The 17,260-nt window shown below is 39.2% G+C and overlaps 2 protein-coding genes across 4 annotated transcripts in view; one reads left to right on the top strand and one right to left on the bottom strand.

Annotated features, from left to right (window-relative positions):
- ST3GAL6 (ST3 beta-galactoside alpha-2,3-sialyltransferase 6) overlaps nt 1-17,260 on the bottom strand; it is a 319,252-nt gene that overhangs the window by 180,496 nt on the left and 121,496 nt on the right. The gene's annotated exons all lie outside the window — the stretch shown is intronic.
- COL8A1 (collagen type VIII alpha 1 chain) overlaps nt 7,167-17,260 on the top strand; it is an 86,354-nt gene continuing 76,260 nt past the window's right edge. The window contains exon 1 of the mRNA XM_036383631.2: nt 7,167-7,252. The gene's annotated coding sequence lies outside the window, so the exon portion shown is untranslated. The remainder of the gene's footprint in view (nt 7,253-17,260) is intronic.

Raw genomic sequence — 17,260 nt, 5'->3', positions numbered from 1 at the left:
TCAGAATTTAATATACCAATATTTCCAGTAAAGAAACCAAATGGTGAATATAGATTAGTGCAGGATTTGAGAACAATAAATAAAATAACAAAGGACATTTATCCAGTGGTAACAAATCCCTACACATTGCTAACATCCGTAAAAGAGATATATAAATGGTTTACTGTAATTGATTTAAAAGATGCCTTTTTTCTGCATACCCCTTGACAAAGAAAGTAGGAAACTGTTTGCCTTTGAGTGGGAAAACCCAGGGAATGGAAGAAAGATCCAGCTCACCTGGACATGACAAGAACTCACCGACCCTATTTGGAAACCCAGCTGGCAAAGGAGCTGGAGATTTGGACCAAGAATGGGCAAGTACCAAGAGACCAATACCTGTTGTTGCAGTATGTTGATGATATACTAATAGCTACAGAAGAAAAAGCGACCTGGAAAAGGCACAAATTGCTCAACAGACTGTGATCTACTGGGATGTGAAATTTCACAAGGGCAACAAAAACTAGGTACTAACCGTATCCAAGCTATTTGTGCATTTCCAGAGCCCCAGAATCTACATGAGCTGCGAGTCTTCCTCGGCATGGCAGATGGTGTCGCCTGTGGATCATGGACTATGGACTGATTGCGAAACCCCTGTATGAAGCTCAGAGGACGCAGCCATTCATCTGGTGCAAGCCACAGAAAGAAGCCTTACTAAAATTAAAGGAAGCACTGACAACTGCTCCAGCATTAGGGTTACCTGATCTGTCTAAAGATTTTCAGCTGTTTGTACATGAAAGGCTGCGCCTAGCACTAGGAGTCCTGACCCAACATCTGGGAAGCTGGAAAAGGCCTGTGGGCTACTTTTCCAAACAACTTGACAACATAAGTGCTGGGTGGCCTTCATGTCTGTGGGCAGTCGCAGCCACTGTGATGCTGATACAAGAAGCCAGGAATCTTACTATGGGAAGGCACATAGATGTCTATGTACCATACATGGTAACCACTGTCTTAGAACAGAAAGGGGGCCATTGGCTATCTCCAAGCAGGATGATAAAATTCCAGGTAGTCCTGACTGAGCAGGATGATGTCACATTAAAAACAACTAACCTTTTGAATCCAGCTCTGTTCCTAGGTACCACAACTGAAGAAGGCCATTAGAGCATGACTGTGTAGAAGTAATAGAGCACACCTATTCAGCAAGAGAAGACCTGAAAGACGTCCCACTAGAGCAGCCAGAGTGGGAGCTATTTACAGATGGGAGCAGCTTCGTGGAAAACAGAACCAGATATGCTGGATATGCAGTAACAACAGTCAGTACAGTAGTGGAGGCAAAAGCATTACCGCCAAATACATCTGCCCAGAAGGCAGAACTGGTTGCTTTAACCAGGGCACTAGAATTAAGTGAAGGGGAAAAGGGTAAATATATGGACTGTCTCAAAATATGCTTTTGGAGTGGTGCATGTAAACAGAGCACTGTGGAAAGAAAGAGGACTATTGTCTTCTCAAGGTAGGCACATTAAACATCAAAATGCAGTCCTGCAATTGATAAAAGCAGTATAAAAACCTGAACAAGTAGCAATTATACATTGTAAAGCACACCAATCAGGAAACTCCAAAATCTGTGAGGGAAATTGAAAGGCAGACTGGGCAGCCCGACAGGTTGCTCGAGAGGTGCAAACAACAATGGCATTGATACCTTTAAAGCTTAATGTATCCCAATTCAATTTGCCTCCAAAACCAAAATATTCAGTAGAAGATGAGAGACTGGCACGTTTGCTAAATGCACAAAAGAATTCAGAAAGATGGTATGTGACTGCACAAGGACAGATAGTGGTACCCCCCTTGATAATGATAGACGTTCTACAAATCAAACATAACAAATGTCATTGGGGTGCAGAGGCATTGGTAAAATTGCTAAAGCAGAGTTTAATTTTGGTACAGATGTTAACAATGGCAAAATCAGTAATGTCAAAATGTGATATCTGCTCGAAAAACAACCCAGTGACTAGACGACAGGCATAGCTAGGAAGAATTCGGATAGGAATAGAGCCAGGAGACTATTGGCAGGTAGATTTTGTAGAATTGCCAAGAACTCGAGGATACAAATACCTGTTAGCGGGAGTTGACACATTTTCTGGATGGCCAGAAGCCCTTCCCTGTAGCACAAACTGAGCAAAGGAAACAGTTAAGTGGTTACTACAGGAGATTATTCCCAGGTTCGGGCTACCCCTAGGGGTATCATCAGATAGGGGGCCCCATTTCATAGCTACAGTAGTAAGAGAGGTAAGTAGATTGCTGGGGATAACTTGGGACCTCCACACACCGTGGAGACCCCAGTCAAGTGGACAGGTAGAGAGGATGAATCAGACACTAAAAAGGCAAATCAGTAAAATTTGCCAAGAAGCCAAATTGTAGTGGCCCCAGGATTTGCCAATAGCACTGTTAAGGATTCAGATAAAGCCTAGGAGTGGGATGTCAGTCAGTCCTTATGAGATATTGTATGGGAAACCATATGAATCTCCTGACCCTAACCCTAATGTACACGTCACAGGAAAGCAGGAAGTGTATAATTATGTTCTGTCTCTCGGGAAAACTTTAGCTCAGCTCCGGAGCATCCTCGTGTGGAATAAACCGCTGACTCTCGAGAATCCAGTTCATAACATACATTCAGGAGATGAGGTGTGCATTAAAAACTGGAACGAAGAACCGTTGAAAGAAAAGTGGAGTGGACCCCATCAGGTACTGCTGACCACCTTTACAGCAGTCAAAGTAGCCAGCGTGGACCCCTGGATTCACTATACCCAAGTGAAGAAAATCCATCCTGGATCATGGACTGTGTAAACTGTGGAACCAACAAGGCTGCAGATAAAATGTGTTTAATTGCTTTGAGAATGCTATCAGTAATTGTGCCAATGTTATGGTCATTAATGTCTTTGGGATGTGGAATGCAAAAAGATCAACTAACCACTCTTCATTCTAGAATGAAGAGAGAGGTACAAGCAGAAACACAGGTGATAAAAGTTTCTAATGCAGTTCAAGCTGAGAATGATTGGATTAGTCAAAGACTTTGCCAAAATGCAAAACATCAGTAGAATAACTGCCTGTCTGCCAATACCAAAGGCAGCAGGAGACCCAGTAAACTGGGGAATCATAACATCAAATCTACCTGAAATACAAAAGAACAAAACAATTGCATGCAAACAGGTACCCGAGTCGAGGCAAGTAGTCAAGGAAACTTGGGAGAAAATAGGAACATGGATGAAACCTATGAGCCAGAAAGACTGTATTCTAAGTGATGGCACACTAGGAACCCCTATGGGAGAGTCAGGAGGCATCACACAATGGCAATGCTATTTGCCACACTATAAAAAGATTATGGAAAATGTTACAGAAACCACTCTGGTATGGAGGTGTGAGGCCAAGGATCAGAAAGATTGATAGAGCCTTGGGACAGTGCGTGGTCTGTGAGTATACTTCAAAAATTCCAATATATAGCAAACACCCCTTGGTGTATTAAGTGGGAAGGCTCCGAGAATGAAACAGATCCAGCAGTAACATACACTGCCACTAGTAGCAGATCGAGGGCAGACAAAGTAAGTTGGTGGGCATGTAATAAAACTTATGACTGCACTTCTGATGATGCAGAGATAAAACAGATGCCACCCCTGGCAATAGCTGTACAAATTGGTTGTGCTTGCAGAGGGATCAAACATAAACAAGGCAGAGTGAATTATAAAGTAGTTGTAGGATGTACCAGGAGTACAGTCCGAAGTCCAGGGCAATTTGTATGGGCAGCAAGCGATGGTATCTGGACAACACATCTGCCTGTAGACAGGAAAGTAAAGGAAATTACTTTGGGCCTCCCAACATTATGTCCAATTTGGAAAAAGTCCCCATATAACGGAAAACATGAACTTCTGCAGATAAGAGCAAGACGAGAAGTTCTAGACAATGAAAATCTAGATGACACTTGGCAAGAACCCTCTAGTGGAGTGAAATTTGGGTGGGCCCTAGAGTTTTTGCTTGGTCCTATAGCAAACTATCAGAGTAGAAGATGCTGTACAAACTTACAGGTCAGGTAGATAGACTGGAAAGAGTCACCCGGGAAGGATTTAAAGAATTAAACGTACAATTACAAGCCACCACAAAAATGACTTTACAAAATCGATTAGCCTTAGATTTGTTACTTGAAGGAGCATGGAGTATGTGGATTTTTAAAGGGATGGATTGATCATTGCTGCGTTCACATCCCAAATGTAACTGCAGATGTAGAATATGACATCAATCAGTTGAAACAAATAGAGCATGAAGCACAAGAAGAGCAAAAGGATTTGACTACAAGCTGGTTAGGCAAAATCTTTAAAGGTTTAGGGTGGAATGTGAGTTCATGTATTGAATCTGTCATGGAGAGTGTGATAATCTTACTAATTGTATTCTTTGCAATTTGGTTAATTTACAGCATCTTAAAAGGAGAGATACAGAAGAAAACATCCTGGAACCAGAAAATAATAAAGGCACTGACACAAGATCCACGCCCACCATCTTCTGGTTTTCCAGTTCGTGATAGCATCCACAACAACATTTACATCAACCATGGATTTGAAGAACATCAAGTATAAATTGAGAAATAAAGGACTGTATCAAGTGAAAACATTTACACCTATAGTGAAGTGAAAATGCTTTCAAAGGGGGAAGAATGATAGTGGGGCCCTGGAAAATGTTAAAGATATACTCTGAAAATGTTAGGCTTTGTGTTTTGCCAGATCATTGCACCTGCGTAAGCAGTATGGAAATTATATAATTATTAGATGTGATGATTGTTTAGTAATTAAATATAATTATTGTATAATCATAAGAAGAATCATGAGAAACTATGTTAGAAATTTCAGGGGGGTCACGAGGAGCCATGCTTGGCTGAAATCTATGTATACAATAGAACAATATAAGTTTATATAATTAACATGAAAGTTATATAACGATAGAATATAAAAACATGTTCATCCCGAACCCATGGTGGAGTCAGATTTGGGTTGGTAACCCCTGACACCCAGAGCTCTTCAATAAAAGCACCTACATATAATCATTCTTGTGATTATGTTTCTGAACGCTAACAAGTGTATGCAACCCACAGCGCAGGGAGAAGTATTGACTCAGTTCTGAGAACTGAAGTGGTGCTTAGCACCTGAAGCTTATGGTCAGGAGTTTAAAAAACAAACAAAAAATATACCAATACAGCTAGTCCATTACATTCAAACTTTCATTCCCAAGATAATAAAAAACCAGAACTTCACCTCCTGAAGGTATTGAGTTTATAGAAATAGCCACTGATTTTAGAAGAGACCTACAAATAGCTCAGCAATTTTGAGAGAGCAGAGCAGTTTAATCATCAAACAAGGATGAGGGTACCTATTTACTCTCTAACTTCTGCAAATCTCAACCTAGATTTGTCTAAGTACATAATCATCTGATTATTTAGATGCTAGCTAAGTAGAATTCCACTTTATGCATATCACTTAGTCACTTGCAACACTACCAAGTGCCATAACTGAACTAACTACATAAGCTAATTGCAGTAAATTGTACCCTTTCTTTCCCTATTCCCATGTTATAACTAGTTCGTGTAGCATTCCTGAAAGCACGCTGTAATCTCTTCACAGCAGAACTAATTTGTTATTGAGAACTGTAAAAATACTTCAAATGCTGCAGAAATAACAAAATAAATAAATTCTTTTCCCAATTAGTTGCAATAATGTATAAAATGCCCTAGCTAACAGCAAATCAATACCAGTGAGAAATATTAGCAATTAAACCAGTCCTTTTCAGTTTGACAATTCCAAATCTCAGAGGCTACATCACCAGGGTTATGCAACTTCTTTTGCCACATAACACTTTCATCCAAGTTGATGGGTGCTTGATTTTTAAGCCTTTTTGTAAAAAGACAAGACTAAAGAAAGTTGTATGCAACTCACTATATTCAGATCAATTCACTCAGTACTGCTTTTTAAAAAAAACATCTTACAACTCCTTAACCAGTGATCAGTTTGGCCCTTTTGCAAAAGAAGTAACAGATATCATATCTCATCTCCACAAGCTCTGCTACAAACTTATCTCAACTCTATAACTAAGATACTAATTCATTTTTCTACCTGCTCTTTGTCAGATTTTAAGTCAGGATAGACTTTCCCTTAATTGCACACTACTGTTCTCCCCTCGCTGTTCTATCTTTCCAGCTTTCTCAACCTATTACGTGTTCCAATATGACACAGATTTTACTTGTGTATTATGGAAAATAATACAGACCCAGATGCCTCATGCAGGAAGATACATAAATAGAGAATTAGTGTTTTTTAGATGGGTACAACTGTTTCACCTGCAGAAGTCAGTGTCTGCAATCTGTGCCATCCACTCTTCTGAGTGGAAAGCAATGAAAGAGTTAAAATGAACAATGAATGATTTCACACAGGAACCACCAGGAATGCATATTCCTACTGGTTTGTCTTTTTGGCTACATTTGCCTTTTGAGAATACCAGTTGGTAAAACTGTTTAGAACTCAGACACAGTGAACAATAAAACTGCTCTAAACTAAACTGCTACAAAGTCAGTGTGTAGATGGAACGCATTACAGCTGCCTCAAGAAAAAGCTGTGCAGCTCAGCAAAACAGAAACTTAGGAGGGTTCCGGAGCTGAGATCTAGCAGATGTTTGGAATATAAAGGAAGTCCAATCCTTGAGAAAACAGACAACTTCAAAGATCAAGGGGCTGATTCTTCATAGCTATCCCTTTTCAGAAAAGGAAACATTGACCTTTCTGATAAAGATTTTGTATTAGTATCTCATTGCCTCAAAAATCCTTCCAACAGATTAAGTGAGACCTAGTAGTATTGTACTGCAACTGGAATAATACAGAGATTCAGATTTAGAAAAATAAATACAGCAGAAAATCTTCAGTTAACTACATATTTACAGAAAAACAAACAAAAAACCAAACCAAAACAAAAAAACTCCAGCAAATAAATCCAACACTATTTTTCATGTATATGCCATCCAGCTTGCTTTTCCTCCCTCTCTCTGCTCCCAAACAGCAAAAACCTCTGCAATGCCTCCTGAAGGCTGTCTGCTTGCTATCTTCACTGCCCACCTACCGTAGGGAGCAGCTCCTCCCACCTGCACATAAAAGCCAAGTGCATACTACCAGCAGCAGATCAGAGCACTTTCTCAGTCCTCTACTGTTTTGAGCCAGTGATCTTCTCTCCTTGGATCTTGTGTACTCAAGGTAAGATTACTGCTACTTCAGGTTTCTGTTCTACCCAGCTATTGTGAGGAAGTCTTAATGTGAACTCGAGCACTGCCTTGCTGGGTGGTGCTGGCTCCCCCCCCCGCCTTTTTTTTTTCAGATGTAGTGTCATCTGACATTTAAGTTAGTAACAGTCTGTTGTTTTAGCAGAGAAATAAAAACAGATCTTGCTGGGAAACACTGTGGCTGGGAAAAGGTCTTTCCTCCTTTTCTGATGGATTTTGAAGAGATTAGTATACCCAGACCAATTACAGCGATTTATTATCCCTCTTAATAGTCTCCTTCACAGTCCAGTCAAGTTATGGGGAAAAAAAATTACTGTAAAGCTTCCTTAAATTCTGTTTGAAGAAAAAAAAAAAAAGTGGTTAGTGGTAATTTAAGGAAGGAACTGGGTTTTATTGCTAATATCATTGACTAGACAGATTGAGACAATCTTGGGACTGAAGTGCATCTTCACAGGTTTCATTGTGTTTAAAAAAGGTGTGATAGAATTTAAGCCCTCACAGAAGCACAGTAATAAGACTAATGGAATTCATTATCTTGTACCAAATATACTTGAAGTAGATATTTTACAAGCAAAGTCCTGTTTCTTGGAACAACAGACCTTGTGTCTCTATGAAACTTTTAGATCAGCTTGTTTATATTTTTCTGCAGTTCTCCCACACAGGCATTTTTAGCATTAGAGGAAGGAATAGTTAAGTGCCTTAAAGACAGCTACTAAACAGTTAAAACATTTAAAAGTGGTTTCAAAACTATATTTGCATTCCCATCCATCCATCTGTCCATCCTTACGGAGATTGATCTATTAGTGACCAGTAGCAGTTTTTCACATTGTGTGAAACAGTGTACTTTTAGCACACACAGTCACCTGTTTAAAGAAATTCCATCACAGAAATCCTAATCCTACAATGCCTCTCTCCAGTGCTCAGAGAGGAGGGAAAGCATGAGCTGCCAGTATCAGCAGTTAATGCTATCTGTAAATGCAAAATACAATCTTCAGTTAAATAGTGGTATTTTCTTCTTAATGTCTAATTCTCTTTCTAAACTGAGTCCTTTTTGGTCTTTCACAAATAGAAAGTTTTCTCTAGAAAAGAATTACGTCCATATATATAACTGTATTCACGTTAGCTGCAATATTTTAAGTTATAGTACTGTATAACAGCAGAACTCTGCTCCAAGTAGCCTTTTCTGCATACTTTATCTAAGATTTTTTCTGATTTTATATGTTATCTATTCTAATTAGTGGGGAAAGAAAAACACTGCCTTCAGATATTTGCCTGCAAGATTACATAAGTATCTTTAAAAAAACCCAAACAACAAAAATCCAAAACCCAAATAAATTGAACTATTCAAAAAACAAAGTACAGTGTTTTCTACAGCAAACTTACAGTAAAACTATTTTTGCATCCAGGTAATAAATATAAATTGCCCATAGAAGACAGGAAGACAGCCCAATGGTTTTCCTCATAACTAACATTAACTCTGAGCTACAAAATTTTATTCCTTAGTTAACATGTGATTTTTACAGCAAACCTCCCCTTTCCAAAAACATCCCTGTTGTAAAACACAGATATGTGATCTTAAGTTTAACGCATACAGAATTTAGGTCTACGGTGTGGCAGTAAAGCCTGATTTTTTCACTCAGAGTTTTACTCCATCAGATAAATCGAAATTTTTGATAGAGCAAATTTCATGGGAAAAAAAATGCATTTGCCACAGGAAATGTGTATGTAGCAAAATACCTTTTATTAAAGCCTGCTGGGAAATGTAATGTTTTGGCATTTGAAAAATGGATTGCAGGACATATTAAGAAAACTTTATTCAAAGGAATGCATCTAATTTAGATCAGAATCTCCTCTGAGCAGTTTCTCTCAGGCTGAGTAGATAATTCAGCTTAGCATCACTTTGCAGCAAGGGATGAAGGGAAACTTTGCCCAGCAGGTCTCCCAAGAGAACTCGGATGTCTAGGAATGCATTTATTGACCTCTGTGCTCATCTGAAACGCCTTTTTACAAGATCAAAGCACGCTGATATTAAAATAAAAGTACTGTTTAAATTAATGCTACAACCTGAATTAAGGAAAAAAGAAAAAAGGAAATCATTGGGAGAGCAAGGAATTCAGATTTTTTGAATAATGATCATAGCATTTAAAAATAATAAAGGTAAAAAGACCATATTAATTTTTTCAGCCAAAGACCAGTTAAGTGTTAAGCAGGGATGCTAAGTCACTTCTACTGGTAGTTATGCTTAGTTTTTTAGGTGTTCATTTAGGGCAGTAATATCTACTTAATCCACTAGTGTAACTCCCAGTGCTGTTTAAAGTGCTAGACTAGATACTTAGAAACAGAGGATAAACATATCTCTCTCTGCTTATCTATGCATAGTTCTGCCACTGCCTGGGAGAAATTCTTACCTTCAGGAATTTATTTTCACACCTCTCTTTAGGGAGAGATTATGTTTTCCTCTGGCCCTACTGTCACTAAATATATAAATTATTTTACTCAAGGTCACACTGAAAATTCATGGAAGAATGTCAGATTTAGCTCCTCTAGTTTCCAGGACAGCACTAATCCCACACTTCATTTTAAATTTCACCTTATAAAGTCCACCCCTTTGTAGCTTCTCTGTCTTTGCATGACTCCTTAGGGCTGAACATTAGGGAGAGTTCCAGTGACAAATCTTGAGAGATGTAATTTACTCCTAACACTTTCAAAATTCCTGTGAAACCCTTTACAAACCCCTTTACAGGATTTACAAATAAATAATTCTTGAAGGGTGTAAATAAACAATTAAACAAATAAGCAAATGCTCATCTCTTTCTTACTCTCTGCGGTTAAAGGAGACCAGCCCAGTCTTGGCAGGCTGAGGAAGCAGAGATCCACTGCCATGGACAAAGAAATCATAGACAACATCTGACTATAGAACTCAGCCTTGGTAACTCAGCAGCAGTAAAGAGCTCAAAGAGAAGCTCATAGGGTTTAAGCAAAATTATTGAAAGGATCTTGTAGGGGACATTAAGATTAATCTTCCTTTCTTTTTCACTTCTACAAATATATGGGATATCATGTCATACCCATTCAAACAAACAAACAAGCAAGCAAACAGACAAAAACCAAAGCCCCAATAACCAGCTTTGTTCTATCCCTCTAGTTTTCAGCCCTTAGGTTAATTTATTAGGGTACAGATTCATAATTGCTCCTATGGCATTGCAAATACTGAATTTCAAAAAAACCTCAAAACAAAACAAAACCTCAAAAACCTCAAAACAAAACCAAACCAAAACTAAATAAACAAAAAACCGCACCTCACCCAACAAATTCCAGTGCTCAATTTCCAGAGTTACTACCCTAGCAATAGAGGTCTTCTCTCTTACTCTTTTAACTTTAAAATTACTGCTAAGCATGCATTGTTTGTAGAGAAAGTTGTGAACATGTGACAGGTAAATGGAGGACTAGAAAAGGAACCATAAATGGTCATCTCACTATCTGCCGCAGAAGGCAATTTTTATATATCTATGAGCATATCTGCATGGCAAAATTTTCTGCCCCCTTATTCTGTGTCTTGCTATGTATCTCAGGGGAGGTAAGATTAAGTTTCATCTCTTGAGCTTAAATACATGCCTATACTTTCCCTTACTTCTTTTGCCTTCCAGTTATTGTAGACTGTAGGTTCTTTATTTCTACAGGGAGATAATTTTAAATTTACACTAATGTCATATTCCTAAAAGAGCAATGTTTTAGTGGAGGTAATGTAGTGAGGAACAAGACAATACAAAAACATTAGAGGTGGTGTGTTCTGTCCGTTAAAAAAAACCAGCAAACATCTGTACTTAACTGTACAAATGATCTTTATTTTTGCCAGTTACACTTTCTAGAGTTTTGTGTAAGTGTTGTTGCCTTTTTTTGTGGCTTTCCCTCTGCAAACAGAAATCCCAGAAAAAGTTGTGGATCTATATATATATATATGTTCAGAAAGATAATGATGACTCCTGGTTCTGAAGCCTCTTTGTGGGTCTTGAGCAATAACTATGCGTATTCCCTGTAGTCACCAGCAAACAATAATGCTTGCTCTTCCTGTGCTCCTGAGATGTTGGATGTGTTTCTGTAATTGTCTTGATGTGTAATGAATTTAATGTCTCATAATTGCACTGTAGGGAGTTAATACCACTATGAAGTCTTGGGACATCTTTAGGTGATTAAAATTTCATGCAAGTCCATATTTTATAGCAAAAGCAAGATAAATGTAAATTTGTCGCTTATGAATGGCAGATGAAACTGTATAGGGGTGACATCAGATGGACCCTTTTCAGAATGTAGTGAGAATCAGTGGCTTCCCTTGGTTATAAAAAACACATAAAGCAGCCCTATGAGAGTGTTTATCAGTTCCCTCTGCTGGCTACAAAGCCCAGGCCAGATGAGCAGCTGTGTTTGCGGAGGTGAAGGTCTGAAGTTCTATTCTCAGTGCTGTGAGCCGGTGGTGAGCTGATGACTGTGGTGTCTGTGCACATCTGTGGACATCATTCTTTATTGGGATCTCATCAACAACCACACTGAGTTCAACATGAGGGCACTCAAAAATAATGTAGACTGCCTGGTAGGTAAGAAATTTTCAACTTTGGATTTGGAAGCATGCCTGCAGCTATGCCATTCATAATTCTACAAAACTAAGGCATCCTTCTGTTCTGCATCTTATGCGCACCTTGATTTTTCCACCTCTTCAAGACAAATGCATGTGTATGCTCATTACACTCATTTGAGAGACATCTGGGCAGTTAGCACAAATATTCTTGGCAATCTGGAATTGTAATGCTCCAAAATAACAGCTTTTGAGAACTCACATTTGCAAGTAAGAAGTAAATGGTACCAAAAAGAGCACTCTAATTGTAAAAAAAAAAAAAAGAAACCAAACCAACAAAGCAAAACTAACAAAAACTGCGCCACAAAAAAAGTAGAACCTTACTACTTCTTTTCTTCTTTTCCATTCCTGTAGGATAAGGCCTATATAACCTGGGTACACAACTGGAGAAACAGGTGATAAAATTTATGCAGTCACTTTGAAAATAAAGCTGAGATGAAAAAAAAAAAGTACTGCAAACTTAAGAAAAGGTTTTTGTTTTAAAAAAATATCCACAGCACTAAAAATAACAAACTCCTGGATCAGCTATGCCAGTTTACTTCAGCTCCTAGGAATCTATCATGACAATACATAGGATACATAAAACCTATCCCATTAAAGGAAGAATGAGGCAAAATTAACAGCTTGACATAGTAGATATCAAAGGTATATTAAAAGCCGGAACTTTGAAACATCTGCAGCATATGTTTCCTGCTAACTTAAAAAGCAACCACTCTTTCCAGACCAACATACTTCTGCATTCTTCACTCTGAAAGTGAGAGGCTGACAGTTGCACACTGTGGATTTGCATAAGGGAACTCCAACCAAAGCATTTGACCATTTTTGCAACAGAAAATTCTGGAGAGTAAAACAAGTTTCTAACAAAACCCACTCTTATTATATGAAGCAACAACACATGTATGTAATACATATTTTCTGGAATGGAGATGCTTACCTTTGCCTCTCACTCAACATAGTTTTTTCAAAGGGACAGAATGGAAGGTGGCACAGCCCCAGGGACACACAAACAAAAGATAATCAATTTACCACTAAAGGAATCTAGCAGTCAAGTCTGCTTATGCCAGCACATAACTCACCTCTGTTCTGCCCTTCCATTCTTCCCAGCACACATGGAATTCCAGTGAATGCACAGTATCAGAACAAGAGTCTTAATGTAGCTTGGAGACCAGAAATTTTCTTTCAGCTTGCCTTAAAGAATAGCAGCAACAACAACAAAGGGTTCTGATATTTCCTAGTATTCCTTTTTAAATGAAGTAAGTGATCTTAGTTGAACTCTCAGTTGATGGATATTAACGTAAAACACGCAACTGGGACCCTTGTTGGCAGATTTCAGCAAAAAGTCAAGAGGTAGTTGCTGTAGATCAAAGCTGAGCACTGTGTGTGAGGACAGTTTGTGTTGCCAGCATGAATAGGTCTGCTTGTGAGCAGCTATTATTGAGCAAACCCGTCTCTGTGGCAAAAGAGTGGGATGACTTGTCAGTAGAGGTGAATAGCCAACCGAGATGGGTGATAGCTGGTTGCCTGTGAAACAAATCTAAGTTCACTCTTAATTCTTCTCCAAGGAAAACCTACAAACCCTAATGAAGCGAATTAAGGGCTATTTAAAGGGGGTACAGCTCCTTTAAAAAAAGATTACAATCTCTACGAGCGGATACATTCTGCTTTCCCAATTACATTGTGGGCCCTCAAGCAGCCATCAACAAAGAGTGTGTTAAAGCTCTACACTACAAAAATATAAGAACTTTATTACTCCCTCCCCATTAACAGGCTAACCTATATTCAAATAGGAGAATTAATGCTAGAATGAGTAACCAGGGTCCTTCCTCTATGACGCAACCTGCACTATAGATGAAAACCCTCTGCTACCTGCACTATAGATGAAAAGCAAGTAAGCAAAGAGGAGTTAAGGAAGTATATCTCATAAGCACTAGCATACACACAAAACATATTTTAGAAAATTAAGGGGAAAAAAAGACATTCAGTACTTATTTCCTTTCAGTCAGTGGCTTGAATTGAATTTAACATAGTAGCATGTCACATTGTTTGCTGCAGAAAAATGCAATGCTTAGGGCCTTTAGGAGTAAGTCTCTTGTGCTTTACTGATTCCAAAAATGTCAGTGCTTGTCAAAGTATTTTTGAAATAAAACCAAAACTGTGTTAATAAAATGAACTTTCTAAGACAATGCTGGCCAAAACTGTATCTTAGATTTCTTTTCAGTAATAAACTGCCTCTGTGGTTGCTGAGTTGGGAAAAGGATTCAAAGAATCAAAGACAAGTTCTCAAGTTCTGGTTAACTCTGGGTAAGAAAAAAACAAAACAAAAAAACCAAAACCAAACCAAAACAAAACCAAACAAACACAAAAAAAACCCAAAACCAAAACAGAACAAAAAACCCAAAAAAAACACCCCACCAAACAAAAAACCCCACCACTGAAACAGAACACAAGCCCTACAGTAAATGGACAGACTTTTGCTGAAGGTGGGCAGAGCTTAGCAAAATCTAGCTATACTTTCAAAAATGGCTGTAATCATTATTACGCTCTAGTTGAAGATACTCCAGGACTGCAACATTCACTGTAGGTACACCTTGTGATATGCTGGTGTAGGTTACTGACAAGCCTCGGTACTTTAATAGGTAATCACGTAATCATAGGCTGAATGTTAGTTCAGAACAGCTACCATGCCTGTTTATTAATTCCCTAAGTGAATTAACAACTGGAAGGATTCTGTCCCATCTTATCCCAGCCTAATGGATGAATAGCTCAAAAATATGCTGCAGTGAAGTCTGAAGGTGTTCATGATGAGCTGAGTTCCTGCTGTGCATACAAGCTGCATTCAAAGCCAGGCAGTGAGAGCTCTGGACTGTTCTGCTTTATGTTCCTGTTGGTGCAGATGCAGCAGCAGTTCCTGTCTTCCATGGAAGAAAGTGGTGCCATAGTTGGACATTCTGGGTCTGTTAGAGGAATTTCTGCTCTCCTCCAGTTCAGCCACCCTGTCTAAATTTAGGATGTCTGTGCAGTAAAGTCCAAGCTGCCACTGCAAGGGTTTGTTGTTTTTTTTTAGTTTTTATGCTTAGGAACTCCGACAGACTATTATTATCTTTTGGATATCTTAATACATCAGGAAACATGGAAGACATTTCAGGATTGGTCCCTAAGCTTGCATTACTAGTCTCAGCTAAAAACATTGTTCATACAGAAAACTGTATATTTAACATTCAGTCATCATACTTGATTAAAGAGTAATTTACAGGAGTAATTTTTTTTTTAATGGTATAGAATTATCACATGGTTTTTAAATAGTAGTTTAAAGGAAATCCATTCGTCTCAGGTAAGTTTTGTAATGTCACCTTCATTTTATTTTGATTTTAGATTGCTCTTAAGCAACCAGCTCCAAATACTCAATCCTTAAAATCCAAGTGGTGGTTAGTTCTGGCCTGAGATTCTTACGGAATATTTCTGTTCCAGAGTCAGGATGAGATAGCTCTTTGATTCAAATTTCAAGCACAAAAACTGCCTTTCACTGAGTTCAGAATTCACTTACAATGAATATTTTATATTATTTTTCTAAATACCCTATTTTCAAAATCACATCTCTCACTTCTATGCTAAACACTGTCAAGAGCTCAATACAAAAGGACTGACAAGCAAAATAAATTAAATTTGTGATTGCTCAAAGGTATTTTCTCTGCTATATGTGCTTTGAACTAACTTTTACTAGCTGCTTATCTCATGAAAACAAGTATTTCAACAATAAGTAAACAGAAGCCTATTATATTTTCAATGCTCCACTTGTCAAGCACATTTCAAGAGCTGGGATTTTACCTTGGACATTCACAACATATGCACAGCCTTATCCTTCAAAACAATGACTGCAGCTGAGACTGAGAGCTGCTCCTGCAATTCCCCCCAAACCTGAAGGAGACTGAGGAACTAACATGGCACTTTCTGGGGGCATTCAGCATCACAGACCTCAGCTTGGGCTGCAGCAACCCTTCCTTCCTGGCTTCTTCTTCTCTACCACCAGACATGATGAGGAGAAATATTTTTGCTCTCTCAACTGCCTATTGAGAAAGTTGAGAGGGTTGAGAGAGCTTCAGGAAAACATGAAATGTTGTACCTAATGCCCAAAAGCTATGAAGATAGCAGGAATTTGTCTGCATTTGTGCATTCTGTGTTCATTATGTTCACTGTCAGTGGGCATCCATCTTCCCAAGCTTTGTTAACCTCGCATCAGGTCTAAGATGATAGAAGCATGTGAAGGCCTAAACCTTAACATCAAGGCCTAAACCTTAACAAGGCAATTCTACCAAAAAGTAATTAGTTTTTCTACCCCCTGGCCATCACTTAGAGCTTGCTTGTTAGCTGGTCTCTGTTTCGTGGATTAAATCTCCCTTCTTGTTGTTAAATCTCCCTTCTTGTTGATTAGGCTTGAAAGTATACAAAGATCAAGCATTAAAGAACATCCTTTCTTAAGAAAATTTTACATATTCCATACTTTCCAACAAGCGGATTGCATTTAGCGATGATTGAGTTGTAATGGTGTTGTAGTCTACTCTAAAACAAAACCAAGCTGCAGGGCGCCCTGAGGGCTTCACCTTGCTCCATGGCGAATACCTGCCGGTAGCATGGCCCTGAGGAAAGCTGCCATGGCCTGGCAGGGTGGTGACAGCTTGCTCTCACCAGATTGTGGAGACATCTCACTCTCACCAGGCTGTGGTGAGGGCAGGGCCAGGCCAAGCATGGCCCTGGCTCAGGGCCCCTGTCAGTCAGGCTGGGCCCTTCTCCCTGAAGCACCTCCCAGCTCCTGTGGTGGTTGTGGTTTCCTCACACTCTAATGTCAGCGCCGTTTCTGCACAGGGGCAGTCAGAAAACTCATTTACAACCTGCGCCTCCCATTCCCAAAGGAGAGGCAAGGGTTGAGGAGAGCAGAAACTCCCCACAGACCAGTCAGCTGAGGAGCATTTATGGAAACACTCAATACATTTGAGGTTTCTTGGGTTTCGGAGTTACAGCCCTGGGGTTTTGCTGCTGCATGCCAGCCCTCAGTGCCCCTTGGAGAAGGATCTGGGCAGCATTAGCTTGCACAGATGCCGATGGTGCTGGAAGGCCAAAAATGAAGGGAGCTGCGGGGGGCGGGGGGGGGTTCAACTCTCAGCTGGAAAGAAAATGTCACATCATGTGAGGGAAGGCTGCTCAGAGAGAGAAGGAAGGCTGCTCCAGTACACACTTCAGGAGGTTCAGGACCTTTCAGATTTCCACATCTGGAGGCAAAACTGAAACTGCTGTAAGTTAAAGGGGAAAAAAAATAGGAGGAAAGTAAAATAAGGTCAATTTTAAAGTTAATGTCCC

This window comes from Molothrus ater, chromosome 2, assembly GCF_012460135.2.
Source record: "Molothrus ater isolate BHLD 08-10-18 breed brown headed cowbird chromosome 2, BPBGC_Mater_1.1, whole genome shotgun sequence".
Classification (NCBI taxonomy): domain Eukaryota; kingdom Metazoa; phylum Chordata; class Aves; order Passeriformes; family Icteridae; genus Molothrus; species Molothrus ater.
The sequence above is the reverse complement of the archived record's forward strand: the minus strand, read 5'-3'. Positions and strand labels throughout refer to the sequence as shown.